Consider the following 15,599-nt stretch of genomic DNA (forward strand, 5'->3'; position numbering starts at 1 on the left):
ATCCAGTGCATCCGTGCCTGCTGCCAGCAAGACTCATCTTGCCTGGGCTCTCCTCCCAGTGGCTGTGGCAGTTCTCCTGCCCTGACAGCCTTAGCCTGTTGTCCAGCCTCAGCTGGTGGGAGGAACTGCTCTATCCACAACTCGGGTGATGCATTGGAACCAGCCAAAAGGCCTGCAACCTGTCAGGAATTAGTTTGGTTCAGACCCATGCCCACTAAAAGCCTTGACCGCAGTGCTCAGATGATGGAGAGAAGTCCCAAAACCTCAAGGCTTTGTGCAAACAGCTGGGGAAATCCCATCTTTCTTCCTAACAGACAGTGCATCCTTCCTGCTCCCACTGCCAACAACACCCCAACCTGCAGTGAGCAGAGGCACCCAGCTGATGGGCTGGGAGCCCCAGACACCCCCAGGCCTCCTAACCACGGTATGGTCAGGAGAGGGCAAGCTGCCAGGGCGAAGGAGTGGACTTCTTGCAGGAGAATCCCAGGGAAAACGCTGCCTTGGCCAAAACACCCCCAGCAGCCAGGAGTCAGCAGCTCATGGTGAGCTTGCAGCAGAGGGAGGGCTGTGCTGGAGAGGGTGCCCAGCCTCCCCAGCCTGGCAAGCAGACCCTCAGCAGGGCGACTGGCCCGGCTGCGGTGACCCACAGCTTCAGGACAGGCTGTTCGTGCTACAGAGCTGGGTTTGCTCAATAACAGGCTTTGAATTGAATGTGCTTTTAGCATGGTTCCCTGCTGACACCAGACACTGGCTGCGTGATGAAAGACCTCTGCTCCCCCAGGCCAGCACCCCATGACTTCCTTCTCCAGACCTTCCCCTGGAAAAGTTACTGTCTCCCACAGAAGTTCCTGGGGAGTATCAGGGCACAGGAAGAGTGAGGGTGGCCATTGGACCCCCATCTCACCCATCCCTGCAAGAGCTCTCCCAAAACAGGGTCATGGTCCCCAGAGGATCCCAGCACTATGGATGTGGTCATGAGTGGGATGTGTAGCCAGGAGTCCCCGTGCCAGGAGTAGGGCTGGGGGTGTTTGGTGGGATGTCTGCTTCTGCATCCCTTATGGCCAGGCAGGGTGGGGCACGGATAGGGACCTCTGCATCTGCTGGCAGCTGCTCCCCCAAGAGCCAGACGAGCCTGCACCCTGCCACCCTCTGCTCCCCCAGCTCTCCATCACCTGGGGTCTCTCCCATCACACCTGAGAGCCCTGAGAATGGGTTCTCAATGGACCAAGCCTTCTTCTGCAGAACTCACATCTCCCAAGGGCCAAAGGGACAAAACGTGGTCAGCACCTCGGTCCCTACTGTGTTCAGCCTCCCTTCCCAGTCCCAGGCTTGGAAGTAACTGGGCACTCTGGTTTTCCCTCACCATGGGTTTGAAACCTCTGCTGAAACCCAAAAGGTGCTGGGACTGCAAGATATTCATTAGACGCCCAAGCAGGATTTTTTCTTCCCAAATCTTGTCCTGTGCTTGTAGCAGCAGATCGCACATGGGCAGGGGGGTAGGGACTGAGGCACGGCTCCGGGCAGTAGGTCAGGAGGGGGACTCCCAGCTGAACTCCCAGTGCCCCCAGAGCAAGGACTACAAGGTCAAACGGAAGAACAAGCCTCAGCACTCTGTTCAAACCAAACATCTGGCTGGACATCAGCTAGAAGGACAGCCCTGGGCTGGCAAGGAGATGCTGCGCTGGGGACACAGAGAGAGGAGCACAAAGAAAGGACATGGCACGCAAATGGTTAAAGGTATCCTTCCCACCCAGCCTATGCTGTGTGCCAATACTCCCAGCCATGTGTTTGAAATCCTTTCTGCTATCTCCTGAAAATATTTACAGTACACGCAGATAAATTAGCTGTAGCGCTTATTACGTCTCCCTGGAAATATATACAGCAGTTAAAGATGTTTAAAAAAAATAGTCAAAAGCCGTCTCTTTACTATATCTGGAAGATATTTCACAGTGCAGGGAATTTACAGGGCTGGGTGGTGGGGAAAGCGCATTTATTTTCACTCGAGTAGAGAAAGTTAAAGGACCCTTCACTTGAGTTTATTTTGATCTCTGCTTGTGAGACAAGGAGCAAGGCTGGCTGGGGAGCGAGTCAGCGCAGCGAGGCGGGGGCGCGGGGCGGCTTGGGGCAGAGTGGGGATGGAGACCAGGAGCCTGGTGGCACCACGAGCTGACACGCGCGGATACGGACCAGCTGCTGCAGGGCACGCTGCCTGCCAGAGCTGCAGCTGTGCCTCCAGAGAGAGCAGGTGACACACAGGCTGGGGACACCAGCACCAGGGACCCATGGAGGTTCAGAGGACAGGACACCTCTGCTGGTCCAGGCTGCCTGGCCCAGGGTGGAAGACTCCCCTCTGACCAGGGGGACCTCAGCCGCTCTCACTCCTCAAAGACCTTCTTCCACAAACACGTGCCTGTCCCCTTGCCCCAAACAGATGTTTCTGAGGGCACCAAAATTGTCCAGAGCCCGCACAGTGCCATCACAGAACAATGTCCTACCTGCACACATCTCCTCTGCTAAACCAGCCTGAGAAGCTGCTCCCATTCCCAGTGCCCGCCCAAGTCAAGCAGCTCTGCCAGGACAGGGTGATGGGACATCATCACACCACTGGTTGCTTTGTGAGTTCTTGTCTGAAGCAGGAAAGTGATAACTGGAATCATCTCTGTGCACAACTTTCTTAATAACTTCCAGGTGAAAGATAAGGTGGTCCTTAAACCCACAGCAGAGGCACAAGTGGTCACACTCGCCCCATCTTCAGACCTCAAGGCTGACCGTCTTCAAATGTCCTTTTCAGAAACTCCCAGATCGTCACACTGGAGTGAAAGAGCTATGGTAGAACATCACTCTTCTGTCAGCTCTTGTAGCTGATGTTGTCGTTTCTAGTGAAAGCTCATTGATGGAATCCTTCTCCTCCTGTCTTTTCTGGCTTCTCCCTTGGCTGAGGTTTCTCATGGTGAAGACACCTGCCAGCTCAGAGTCAAAGACCAAGGTCCTCAAATGCACTGGTTGACTCACGGTCGCTGACCCAACATGAGATGACAATGTCTTCTGGGCCACTGGCACTGAGATCTGGAATCAAGCTGTTGTCCCTGACGTAAAAGTCTTTGAGAAGCCATTTGCTAATTCCCCTGAGTCACCCGCTCCCTCTGGCTGTTTTGAAATTCATATCTAATGAGTGGTTTTGGTGAAGGAATTCTGCAAAGATGCAAACAATTCCTTTGCCAAAATAAATGGAGCCAGAGCTGGGCTTATAAACATATAAATCATTTCTAGTTTTTAGCTTGCAAACAATATACTTGTTTCTTGGTGCAGATTTGGGGGAGAGCAGGAGGAACAGGGTGGGGAGGAAGCCAGCTGAAGTTCCCCCCGCAAAGGCAGCCCAGGCCTTCCTCAGGGCACAGCATGGGACACCAGCCACCATCCAGAAAGCCTCCAGGAGAAAGGAGCTCCAGAAAGTCCTTCAGAAAGCCTCCAGGAGGGAAGAAAATTGGGCTTTTGACCAGCTTTTTTGGTTATTCACTCCTCAAACAATCATCTGCAGCAAATTAACTCAACCAATCCTTAATTTGCTCTCCAAGTGAGGGATGACATGTCCTGGGCCAGGCAGGGAGGAGAAACATCCTTGGGGCTGCAGAACATTGCACAGGGGACAGTGTGACCGCACTGCACAGGGCTGGCTAAACGTGCCTTTTCTTCTCTGCTTCACACAGGATTGCTACAGGACAGGAGAAAAATTGTGTAAATCACCAAAACCAGTCAGGCAGAGCAAGGCCCTGCATGGCCTGCAGTAGATGGAGCTCACTGGGCTGCAGCTCCCTCTGCCATTCCTCTGACCCCCATGACACTGGTGGGGACACAGGAGCCCTTGGCTTTGGCACCCACTTGCCCAGGGGCTGGGTGGTGGCAAACCTATGCCCAGTGAGGGGAGCTGCTCCTACAGAAGAGGTTTGCACCGAGCTCATGCTAACCACATTTTTTCCCAAATAAAGTGTTCTAGCGTGGTCAAATTTGAGCATATTCCAGGAACACAAGATGAAGCTCAGCCTCTCTTCCCTCTCTACTTGCCAAATTGCTTCAAAGACAGAATTTTAAAATGAGAACAAATCCCTTATTTTTTCCCTTTTCCCCATTCTTGGAAAGAGCCATGGTCTTCAGCTGAAATTTTCCCCAAAAATTTAACTGGAGGCTGCAATCCATCCTGCACAAAATTGCCACGCAGCCTGGGATGGTTTGGCAAAGCTGGTAGCAGCTGCAGGCAGGGTTTTTCAGCAGGAAGAGCCACGGGCACCTCCAGTGCCCACCCTGGGCACACGGGGAGCGCAGCCCCATCATTGCCAGGACACCCCGAGGATGTGCCTCCCTCTGGCAGGGGCTCCTTCCCCTGTGCTTTTCCCAGGCCTGCAGAAGGCAGGCAGATATCCAAAGCCGTTCCTCACTTTCACAGCAGATAAGCTAATTGTCGGATGTGCCCTTTGAGATAAGCAGAGCCAGGGTTTATGAGGGAACATGTGTTCTTAGGAAAGCTGTCACCCAGCTGCAGTGCAGGTGATAACCCAAGGTCGAGCAGGCTCTCTCCTCAGGGAATCATGGTGTTCTTCAGCCAAGGGGGCTCAGGGACAGTTGCCTTGGGCCACAATGATGTGGTTTTTGGGGGCTCCTCTCCTGCTTCCCTACTTCATTATTGCTGAGCAGGGAAACTCTGCAGTGCAGAGCACTACCAAGTCCTTGTAGAGAGAGACCCTGTTCTTCAGATGCTTTGCAATTCAGCCAAAAGTTTAATGTTATTGAATACCACCAAAAAAAATCACAGTGAGGTTGTGCCAGGCTGTTGGTGATGGGGAGGATACCCTGGCAGCACTGGTGAGTGCTGAGCCCCTGCCTGAAGCATGAATGGGAGCAGGAGGGTATCTCCCCCCAGTCCCTGGATACTCAGTACTCACATGGCTCCATCACTGTGGCACTGGTGTGGCACTGGTCAGCACTGGGGGAAGCCAAGGCACGGAAACTGAGTCTCAGTCCTGAAAGAGCTGAGCAAGAGGAAGCTGTGGGTGACCCTGCAGACTCTTCTCTAGCCAAAACCCTCCAGAGGGGGCTGCCACCCACACAGCCTCCAGACCACATCAGGGGCCAGATTTCCAAAATTTCACAGAAATATTGAGAGCAGGGATCCCTTAGAGGCCCTTTCAGCCTGCCCTGACTGCCACCAGCCTGTTTGGGAGCAGCCAGGTCCTCAGCTCTCCACTGGGGATGGCAGAAGCTGCCGTGGCACAGCAAGGTTCACCCCCATGTGAGCCACGTGCCTGCAATGCTGTGGTGGCAGCCTATGGCAGACTTATACCAAAATCTCTCCCACACAGTCTTCCCTGTCATGGGGAGAGAGCTGCCATGCTCCTCCAGGGCCACAGCCACATTCCAGGTGTGCAAGGCACAAGGGAGTTGTGGGCCAGCATGTCCCCAGTGCCAGAAGGTGCTAGGAGGGTGTGTGAGGAGAGCTGCTTGTCTGCCCCTTGGGGAGACTGACCCACGGCCTGGTCCTGCCTGCTCGGACAGCAGCCCTGCTGCCCTGACCAGGACCTCCCAGCCTGACTGTGGGCTGGGAAGGATCCAACCAGCCTGTCCCAGCGCTGGGAATGTTCTGTCCCATCAGGCTCCCAGCACTGGGGATGGTCCATCCAGAGCAGCACCCAGCACTGGGGATGCTCAGCTCAGCCCAGCCCTGATCACTGAGGATGCTCAGCCCACTCTGGCTCCCAGCACTGGGGATGTTCCATCCAGCCCAGCTCCCAGTGCCGCCAGCCCCAGGTGCACCTGCAGCACTGACAGCCAAGCCCCCACCTGTGATCGCACCGTGCCCCACCCGGGGCTGCGGCCAGGCCACGCTCCCTCCCCCCCGCGGCTGAGCCACCCTCGCTCCCCGTCCCTTCCCACCCTGCCTCGAGCAGCCATCACTCACCAGGCTTTGATTACGGCCACAAAGGAGCCTTGGAGGAGCCACGGGAAGCTGGAGGGAGGCAGGCAGATGATGAAAGAGCTGTCAAATGGGATTAAACAGTAACCGTCTCCTCCACTGCTGGGCAGCAGGAAGGGGGACAGATTGTACCGGATTGTAATGCAGGAGCCCTCCCGCTGGCGGAGCTGCCAGCGCCGTCCCCATGGGCCGCAGCTGCCGAGCCCGCCAGCGGGACAGAGGGGCAGAGGGACAGAGGGACAGAGAGACAGAGGGACAGAGGGACAGACGGACAGAGGGACAGAGGGACAGAGGGGCAGAGGGACAGAGGGACAGACGGACAGACGGACAGACGGACAGAGAGACAGAGGGACAGGCAGCCCTGGCATGCGGTGGCCCTGGCAGAGAGCACCCACATCCACAGCAACGCCCTTAAGCCCCAGGTGAGACTCCCCTCCGTGTTCTCTCGTGAGCCAAGGAAGCCACACTTGGAGTTCCCAGTCAGGGAGAGCCCCTGGAGCTTTGGATGGAGGCTCTGCCCACCCCTAACCTGCATCTGGTGATGTCCCCCTGTCCCCAGCAGCACCTGTTGCTGCCAGCATGGCCCTGGTCTCTCCTGCCAGCCAGTTCCCAAGGGGCAGATGCTCTGGCAGGTGACACCTCACTTGAAGTGTCCTGGCCAGCCCTTGGGTAGAAATTCCCTTTTTCCTTGCCTGGCCTTCAGGCAAAGGATCCCAGAGGTGGGGAAGGGATAGGCAGATGCTTTCTCCCAATACAGGGACACATCAGAGCTGTCGAGGGAGTTTCTGCAGTCCCCCAGTGTCACGGGTGATGCTCATCTGAGCATGCAGAGCCCTGGGGGCAGGGTGGGCACTGGGGCCCATTAACACATCCTCCTGCCAAGCCTGAGCAGCACAGCAAGCAGCTCAGGGGGTTCCACAAACTCTGGAGCCGTCCTGTTCATGGCATGGACACCTCCAGGCTTTCCCAGGGGTGCATGGCATCAGGATCTCAGCACCTGGCTGATGGAACACCAGGGTGCTGGCAGGTCTCCCAGAATGCGGAGCCACACTGCTGGCCATGTCCTGGTGCTCCCACCCCTCCATTCTCTGCTGCTGCCCTGGTTCAGCCTCCACCCCAGGACCAAGTGGCACATGAGGGTTTGGGGTGCTGGAAGCTCAGTGGGGATGCTGTTGTCCAAGGTCCCAAAAAGCCACTCTGGATCTACAGACCAGCACTGCTGGGGCTCTCCAGGCATGGGAACAGGTCAGGGGTCCAGCAAACCCATCCCCACCAACACTAGGTCTGCCCTGGCCTGGACAAGTATCTCCTTCCTTCTGCACCTCCCAAATTTTGGGTGCTCCAGCATCACCAGGGCTGCTTTTCACCCCCAGTGGGTGATACAGCAGGGTAGACCTTTCCCTCCTGTGCATGGAGCCCACTCTGGATGTGCTGGGGTGGGCACTGCAAGGTTGTCTCCCCACAGGAAAGGGACAGGCAAGGGACAGGCAGGGGGCTCGTCCTTGTCCTTCCAAGCGCGCAGGCAGCGAAGCCCTCGGGATCCCCCATCTCCCAGTGCCTCCCCAGCCCAGCTCCGTGTGGGAGCCCCAGCCGGGCGCTCACAGCCTGACCCTGCCGCCCCCCCTCGAGCACCAAGTGCTCACCACCCACTCTGCCAGCAGCAGCCCCAGTTTCTCACAGCACCCTCTTTTCTGAGCCATTCGTCACGGCCTCCAGCACAAAAGCCAAGGAGAGAAAGAGACAAGGAGTAGGAAAAGGAAGGAAGATTTAAAAAAAAAATAGAGAAAGGGAGCAAGAAGGAAAGAAAGAGGGAGGACAAGTCGTGAAAAGAGCCAGGTCTGTCGCCGAGGGGGGAGGAGGGGAAATTATGAAATAAATGAAGCACCTCAGCAGTTCAGGGACACTGGAAGACAGCCCGACCGCGGCTGAATTTTAAATGCCTGCCGCACAATCGGTCCCATTTTGCGAAGAGAGGAAACTGTGTCCAAAGACCCTCATGTTTATTCATGAGGAGCCTCGCTGGCCCCTCCCACCCTATTGTCTGGGGGTATTTATTTGGGGGCATCTGTCTGGCCCGATGAATGGCAGAGGGGTAATAAATGGGCTGGTGGGGCCGGGGAGGGGAACCGGCGCAGCCGAGCCGGGCGGAGGCTGCCCTGTCTCCCACCCCCTTCCCACTCCTCCTCCCAGCCCCAGCCCCCAGGGACAGCAGGCAGAGCTGCCCAAAGGCCCGGGGCTGCTGAGGGTGCCAGGCTGGGGGGGCAAAGCCGGGTGGTGCTGGAGCCGTGGAGCGCTGCAGCCAGGGGAGAGGCGGATGCCATCCCCACGGTGCCAGCAGCCAGGCCACAAAGGGACTCGGAGCACGGTGTGCCACTGAGAGTGGCTGAGTGGGACGGGGCTTGCAGGGGACTTGCCCTGCCAGGCTGGGGACAGCGACAGGCAGTGCCACGGGCAGCGAGGAAGGGCAGGCAGCCCCAGGGACAGGCATGGCCCACGAGAAGGAGGTTCTGATTCATCCACACAGAAGGGCTCATCGGGGACAGTGAGGAGACCTGAGCCCCATGTCTGCAGGGGCAGGCCACCTCTCCCACCTCTCCTGCTGGCAAGGAGCAGTTTCCTCTGGTGGAAACACCTCATCCTCCCATGGTGGGACATGTTCATCATGGGGAGCAAGGAGCTGCTCATCATCCAAACTCACTTTGGTCATGTCAAGGGGCTCAGGCAATTTGAAGCCCAGAACCAAGACACTGGGATGTCCTGGGGATGTGGGGGCCCCTATGCTGCCAACCTGGCTCTCTGGGAAGCATATCACACCCCAGGAACCCAGCAGCTCTCCTCCCAGGGGACAGGGAGGCTGAGCTAGGGCAGGCAGCTTGGCATTACCCATCCCAGCCTTTCCTTCCCCCTTGTGCTGAGGGAGCTGTGTCCCTCCTGCCCGCACCCATGTGGGACACAGGAGTGATACTCATTTGCAAAGTCATTACAAGATCACCCATCTGGAAGCTGAAGCTCATCAGATTTGACCTTGAAATATAAGCTGGAGCCTGGCAGCTGCCATGGAGAGAGCCAGAAAAGGAGGGGCTCTTGATGGCATAAGAGACAGCGCACGCTATCACCCAGGTGCTGGCAGAGGTGACGTGATGCCAGGAGCAGACCCGGGTTGCTCAATAGCCACCTTCCCCTCTGCAGCAAGAGCCCCTCATGGATCCTCGTGCCCAGGCACCAGGCACCTGAGGATGGCTGTGGGAGATGGCCAGGCAGGGACCATCAGCCTGGCCAGCAGCTCAGGGAGCAGATGGTGCCGTCGGCAGGGGAGCACAAACCCCTCCCCACCAGGCCAGGAGCCAGGGTGATGGTGCGACTGCCCACCAGCACCCACGGGCTCTGTTGGGACAGGGGGGCAGCCAGGGAACAGCTCCCACAGCCACTCAAAACACAGGTGTGCCCAGCCCTGCCAGCCCTGCGTGGGCCAGCACGCACCCCCGAGTGCCGTGGGTGGGAGAAGGCACCAGAGTCGCGCCTGCCGCCAGCCCCAGCTGCTCCCCGCTGGCTCAGCAGTGCGCTTGCAAGCTGTATCCGGGGAAGTATTTTTGGAAGGGCATTAAATCATCGGCATAGGAGACACCTCGCAGCCATGTAAGCCCAGGCACAGCTGCCAGCTGCACTTCCCTGATCTCTCCCATTCTCAAACCTTGGCACAAAGCTCCTTTGCAGTCACAGCTGGTAGTCTCCAGATCACTTTGGATCCTGCTGCGCCTCCTCCCCACATCCCAGCCCCTGTGCCAGCTTGTGTCCCACCTGAGACAAAGCCTCCAGCAAGTCTTGGGGCTATGCTGGCTCCACGCAGGTGCCTCTGTCATGAGTCCCTCTGGGACAGCCACACCAGGGAGCAGATCTCCATGAGGCCAGGTGAGGGATGTCCCCCAGCCTTTTGGGACAGCACCACAGACAAACCAGCCAGATGCTGCTGAGGATCCTACTTCCACTAATGTTATTAAACACTTGTAACCACCATTCCCACAACTCTGCTCCTAGACCTTCACCTCCTGGGTGGGGTGACACCACACCGCCCGAGAGGAAGGGCAGGAGAAGCTGGAGGGAAAAAAATGGGTGGGAAGACCAGCCTGTGCTTCAGCCCAAAAAATCAAACACCTTTGGAACCAAAGTGGGAATGGAGAAGTGATATGATGAGCTGGAAGCCTCCAAAATCCCATCTTCTCTCCCTTCAGGTGCCACAGAAGAAAAGATGGGGAAAATTACCATGGGTGAGAGAAGATGGTGACCAAATGGGCTCCTCACCAACTCGCCTGCCAGCCAGCCCACATTCCTATGCCTCTGGCAGTGTTTTCCAAGCACTCTACATTTTGGAGACCTCACTCCCCACTAATGAGATGCTTCCTAGGTTGTAATTTGGACAAGTTGGCTTTGGTTGCGAGAAACCAAAAGGAAAATCCTCCCAGCTTTTCTAGCTTCTGTAATTGGATGCGAATTGCTTGGTAAATATCTGCAGCCAAAACCCCCTGCAGCCAAGGAGCAAGGAGGGAATGCTGAGCTCCAGAGGAGATGGATGGCTTCAACCACAGGGTGAGCTTTCTGGCACGCAGGCTTGGCTATCCTGACAAAGGGAGAGAGCTGGGGGGCACATCCCCAGCCAGCAGCGGCTTTGCCTCACGGAGGTGCTGACAGGTTGGACAGCACATGTGCAGGAGGCTCTGATCCTCCCACTGCCCCTGGGGCCCTGTGCCCTGCAGGGCGTGCAGGCATTGACCCAAGCAGAGGGACACTCTCGGGATGGAGCTGGGTGGAGGCAGGGAGAGCAGGAGGGAAGATACATGGGAGCAGAGTGTCACACAGGCACTGCCTAGTCTGGCATGCACTGTCTGGGCAGTGCGGGTCTCCTGAACCCTAGAGCCACTTGAGTTAGAGGAGGCCCAGCCAGACTTGGGGCACAGCCTGGCCCAAGGCCACAACAGCTGCCAGCAGCCTCTCACAGGGCACCTCACTGCAAGTGATGGGCTCATCTCTGATGCCGCATCCAGGCCTCAGGGATGGCCTGTCTTCCTTCCATGGCCATGGGATTCAGGATAGTGTCCACGTTGGGCTCCACATTCCCTTGAGGAGACAGAATAGCCACGAGCAGCACTGGTCCCCACTGTTGCCCACCACTGATGGGGAAGCCCATCCTGTCCTGCACTGATCCATCCATTCCTTGGCCACTCACCCATCTGCCATCACTCAGCATGTGCTGACAGTGGAAGAAGCATCTTGGACAGCTCAGCATGACCCAAGGTACTGCGCAAATTCTGCACACATGGAGAGCTGTGATCTCCTCCCCGTGCAGACACCGACACATGCAATAACATCCTCAGCTACACAAACTCACTTCTGGGGAGGTATTTAATCAGGCAAGGGAAACAGCCCCAGATGCCCAAACCCACTAAGAGACAGATGCAAACATTGAGTGAGACACCCAGAGCCCACAACGTGTGCATACACACAGTCGGACACATCCGTACACAATACCTCATTAAACATGGGCAGTGTACAGTCCCAGATTAGGGCTGTGGGCACCCAGCCAGCCTGGGATAAGGGTTCAACTTCAGCTTTGACAAGTCCTGAAGTCTCACGAGCTGTTCTCATGGGATTCCAACAGCCTGGGTCGTCAGCGGGCACAGAGGGGCAGAGCAGGGGGCAGGAGAGCTAAAGCTCATGCAGTCCTGGAAGCAGATTCTGATCCCTGAGCCTGTGGAGAGTGTCCCTGGAGATGCCCCACCCCTGGCAGTGCTCGAGGTCAGGTAGGACAGAAAGATTTCCAGGAGCATGGACCAGATGTTCTTTAAAGAAGAGGACAACACCACTCTCCGATGTTACGGCCTAGAGAGGGACTTCGGTCCGCTCGTGGGGCCGTGGTGGGAGCAGATGTCGGCACGGGGGACGCGCATCCATCCCGGGCCGGGCCCCGCGCCCTCGGCTGCGGCCTCAGGTCCCCGCGACCCCCGTCCCAGGGCCTTTGCTGCCACCTCTCCGCGCTGCCTGGAAGGACAGCCCGGCCCCGGGGGATGCACAGGCAGGCCCCGGCCCCGGCCCCGGCCCCGGCCCCGGCCCCGGCCCCGGCCCCGGCCCTGGCCCCGAGAGATGCACGGCCCGGCTCCAGGACCCACAAATCTTCCGTTCCCAAAAGTCGCTCCTTGCTCTCACACCCTGACCCCACCGTGTCAGCAGGGTCAGCCCTCGTGGGCTCCAGCATGGAGGAACTCGTGGAACCTGTGAGGGGCCTCCCCTGCTCCTGCTCCCCACCCAACCCACACCAGCCCCTTGTGCCCCTTGTGCCCCACATCAGCCCCACTCCCAATCCCCTCATGCCCTCATGCCCCTCGATGCCCCGTGCCACCCATGCTCCTTCTGCACTCCCAGCCCTGCTCTGGCAATATGCCCTGCCTGGCCCCCCTTCCCCCTGCAATGCAGTGTCCCACCTTCAACCGGGAGAGTTCCTGCACTGCTCTGGGCCCAGTGCCTCAGGCAGGGTGTCCTGGCTGTGCTGCCTTTCCCACCTCGGGGGCTGGTGGGTGTGCAGTGAGGGCTGGGTCCCAGAGGTTCAGAACAAGTGATGAACCACAGGGCTGTAGCTGCCCAAAGCAGCCTCTGCCCACTGTGCAGCTCCCCCCACTCCCTCAGGAAACACCAGGGCTGCCCAGCCAGCAGATGGTAGGATGGGACTGGGAGAGGCCATGAGGTGGCTTTTTGGGGTCTGCAGGCCAACAGGCCTAACAGGACATTCAAACATAGGAGCTGGGCCCCCTCCATGGCCACTTCCATTGGAACAGGCGGTGGGCTCAAGCAAGTGATCCTGAGAGGCACCACAGGCACGGAGCAGTGCTTCCTTCGGAGCATCACTCTGAGCATGACCATCAGCTTTAAGCAATGTCTTCCCTGCCAAATGCCAGATGAACTTCAAACCCCATATGGGCATCCTGGAGAGAAAGAAGCCATAATGTCGCCAAAACCAAACCCCCAGAGCCAGACCTGGGAAAGAGAAATGCTTCACATCTTCATTGTGTCACCAAGTCCTCAGCAGTACACAGCAACAGGGAAACACAATTATTGAGACAAATGCAGCTGCCTCCCATATGAAAGAAACAGAACTGGTCCAAGGCAGGCAGCCTGGGAGGAAGGAATGAGAAAATTTTCATTAAAACTTTTTTTAATGACAGCAGGGCTGAACGTACATTGCGCTCACACACACAAACACACAATAACAAAACAAACAAAAGCTCTGACACACACTGAGGTCCTCCAGTGATCCTTGAATCAGTTTGGGTGGTGGGGGTGGGAGAGCCTCCCTGCAATGCCACCACCTCCATGGATGCCTCTCTCCTACACTGACAAAAGGCAGCCTCACACATGCCTGGAGAAGCGGGTCCCAGAACCCATTTGCTGTTCTTTCCATTGTTTTGCTTTAATGAGTTGCTAGCAAGGGATGACCTTTCCCTCTCCCTCCTCAACAAAGAAATGAATACAATTCTCAAAATCACGGGGGAAAAGAAAACATGTCAGGAAGCACGATGGCCACAGAGCTACTAAACACGCTGCTGACAAAGACCCAGAGAACCACGGTGAGCTGACAGGGCTGAAGAGCCGTGGGGACCAGGAGGCATCAGGAGGACTTCAAGAGAAGGGGTGCTCCTGCAATCCTGGGTCTCTGGGGGCTTGCCTTCTCACTGGGTCACACAAAGCAGGCTCCCAAGAGCTTCTCTGGGGTGGGACTCCGTCTGCCAGCCAGCAAGGGGAGTTATGCTTGTCCTGAAGAGCTGGCACCCCTAAAAGGAACAAGACCTGCCCATACCCACACACCAGAGTTGACGGGGTCCAGATGCACAGAGACCGCCTTAGGCCCCTGTCCCCACCACCCACTGCTCTTTTGGATACAACAGCAGGGCTTGGACCTCACTGACCCTGCCCAATTGGCCTTACCAGGTCCCTGTATATCCCTTTGCCATGGATAAGACAAAATCGTCAAACACTGAGGTCAGCACAGCCCTAACTGTGCCCTTCAGCCTGGATTTATCCTGCCTGAGTCCTCACAGGCCTCCAGAGATGCCTTCTTCCCTTCAGGGGCAGTGCTGCTCCGCCCTTTGGCACAGCGTGCACCACCGCTCAGCTCTGGGACAACGGTCCTGAAGTCCTGGTTTCTGCTGACCTGGTGAGACCAAAACAGGCCTGTGACCTCATCCAGCTACAGTTAGGCAGGGACATCCCTTCACTGAGCTGTGAAGAGTGAGGAATGGCTCTGGATGTCTGCCACAGGCTTAGGAATAAAACATGGGAAAGAGTCCCTGGAAGACAGAGGCACATCCTCGGTGTCCTAGAAATAAAGTGACTGTGCTCTGAGCTGTTGTCTCCATGGCTCAGTTATCCTTGACTGCCCAGGTGGCTGCTCCGGGGGCTCCAACAGAGAGTGACACAGCAGCAGTCACACCTGGGAGCAGCTGGTCACTTTTCGTCTGCCTCCCCCACCCTTTCCATGGCATCTCCAAGCTCTGAGAGAGGCACAGCAATGCACTCCCCCATGACACCTACCCCAGGAGGGCTCCCTCCACTACCACAGGCTTTAGAGAAGGGGCAGGTTTTCCCTGGCACTTCCCATCCTTTCCGCCTGCTGCAAACCATGTTGTGTATTGGCAGCTCCACCCAAATCCCTGCCAACATCCAAACATCTGCAACTCCTTAGCATGCGGCATTCTCTCTCTTTATTTCATTGGTGTTGCTGGAGTTAACCTCCCTGCTCCCCAGCTGTGGCCCCACATCCACCACCCAGTGTCTGCTGGCTGGGGGGGCTGCTCAGGGCTGGGGGTGTCACTCCCAACCCCACAACCCTGCTGAGCCACGGGCACATGGCATCAGCTGCTGCCCTCTCCTTGGATGGTCTTTTTATTTCAGTGGGCTGGTTTCCCCTGAGCTTTGGAGCTCTTGAAGAATGTTTAAGCTGCTGCCGCTTGGCACGGAGAAGCACAACCACCATCAGACCTGGTGGAAAGAATTGAAAGACCTTCTCCTCATCTTCTGTGCTCCTGGTGGCAGCAGCCAGCTCTTCCTCTTCCTCCCATCTTGCTGATGTCCACCCATCCATGGAGGCTGAACATCTTGAAGACATGCAGCCACCGACCCTGCCACACTGCCATGGAAACAGCTGTCCTTGGCACCAGGCTGTGCCATGCTGTGCCCATGGCTAACCTCCTACTCTATCCTATCCCACCCTTTCCCTCCATGAAGCAAATCCTCCTTAAAAACCCCTTTTGCCCTGTTTACACCTGTGCTGGCTCAGGGGAGGGCAGAGGTGTGCTGCAGGTCATCCAGGCTGCCCCCAGAGCATGGCCAGAGGCAGGGACCAGAGCCTGTCCTCCCCAGATGCACAGCAAGGGCATGGAGTTGGAAAAAATAATGTGGGAGGTTTTCCCTTGGAGGACGCTCCTTCCCTGATCAGTGTTTGGGGCTGGAAAGCTCTCGGAAAGTGAAAGGGGTTGACACTTCTTGTGGCAGCAGGGTTCAGCAGGGGTCAGAGCTAATCCAAGCAGAGCCGACGGGAGGGGAGGGAGGTGGTGGGGGAAGCCGAGCGTTGACGCGCTGAGAGGTAAAA

The 15,599-nt window shown here is 57.2% G+C and overlaps 1 long non-coding RNA gene across 1 annotated transcript; it reads right to left on the reverse strand.

Annotated features, from left to right (window-relative positions):
* Nucleotides 1–902: 902 nt before the first annotated feature.
* LOC113460038 (uncharacterized) lies at nucleotides 903–6,430 on the reverse strand. Its single transcript, XR_003381700.2, has 3 exons — nucleotides 5,951–6,430; nucleotides 4,938–5,024; nucleotides 903–3,712 (listed from the first exon to the last, which is right to left on the reverse strand). It is a non-coding gene; the product is annotated as an uncharacterized LOC113460038 (long non-coding RNA).
* Nucleotides 6,431–15,599: the final 9,169 nt, after the last annotated feature.

Source organism: Zonotrichia albicollis, chromosome 16, assembly GCF_047830755.1.
Source record: "Zonotrichia albicollis isolate bZonAlb1 chromosome 16, bZonAlb1.hap1, whole genome shotgun sequence".
NCBI lineage: Eukaryota > Metazoa > Chordata > Aves > Passeriformes > Passerellidae > Zonotrichia > Zonotrichia albicollis.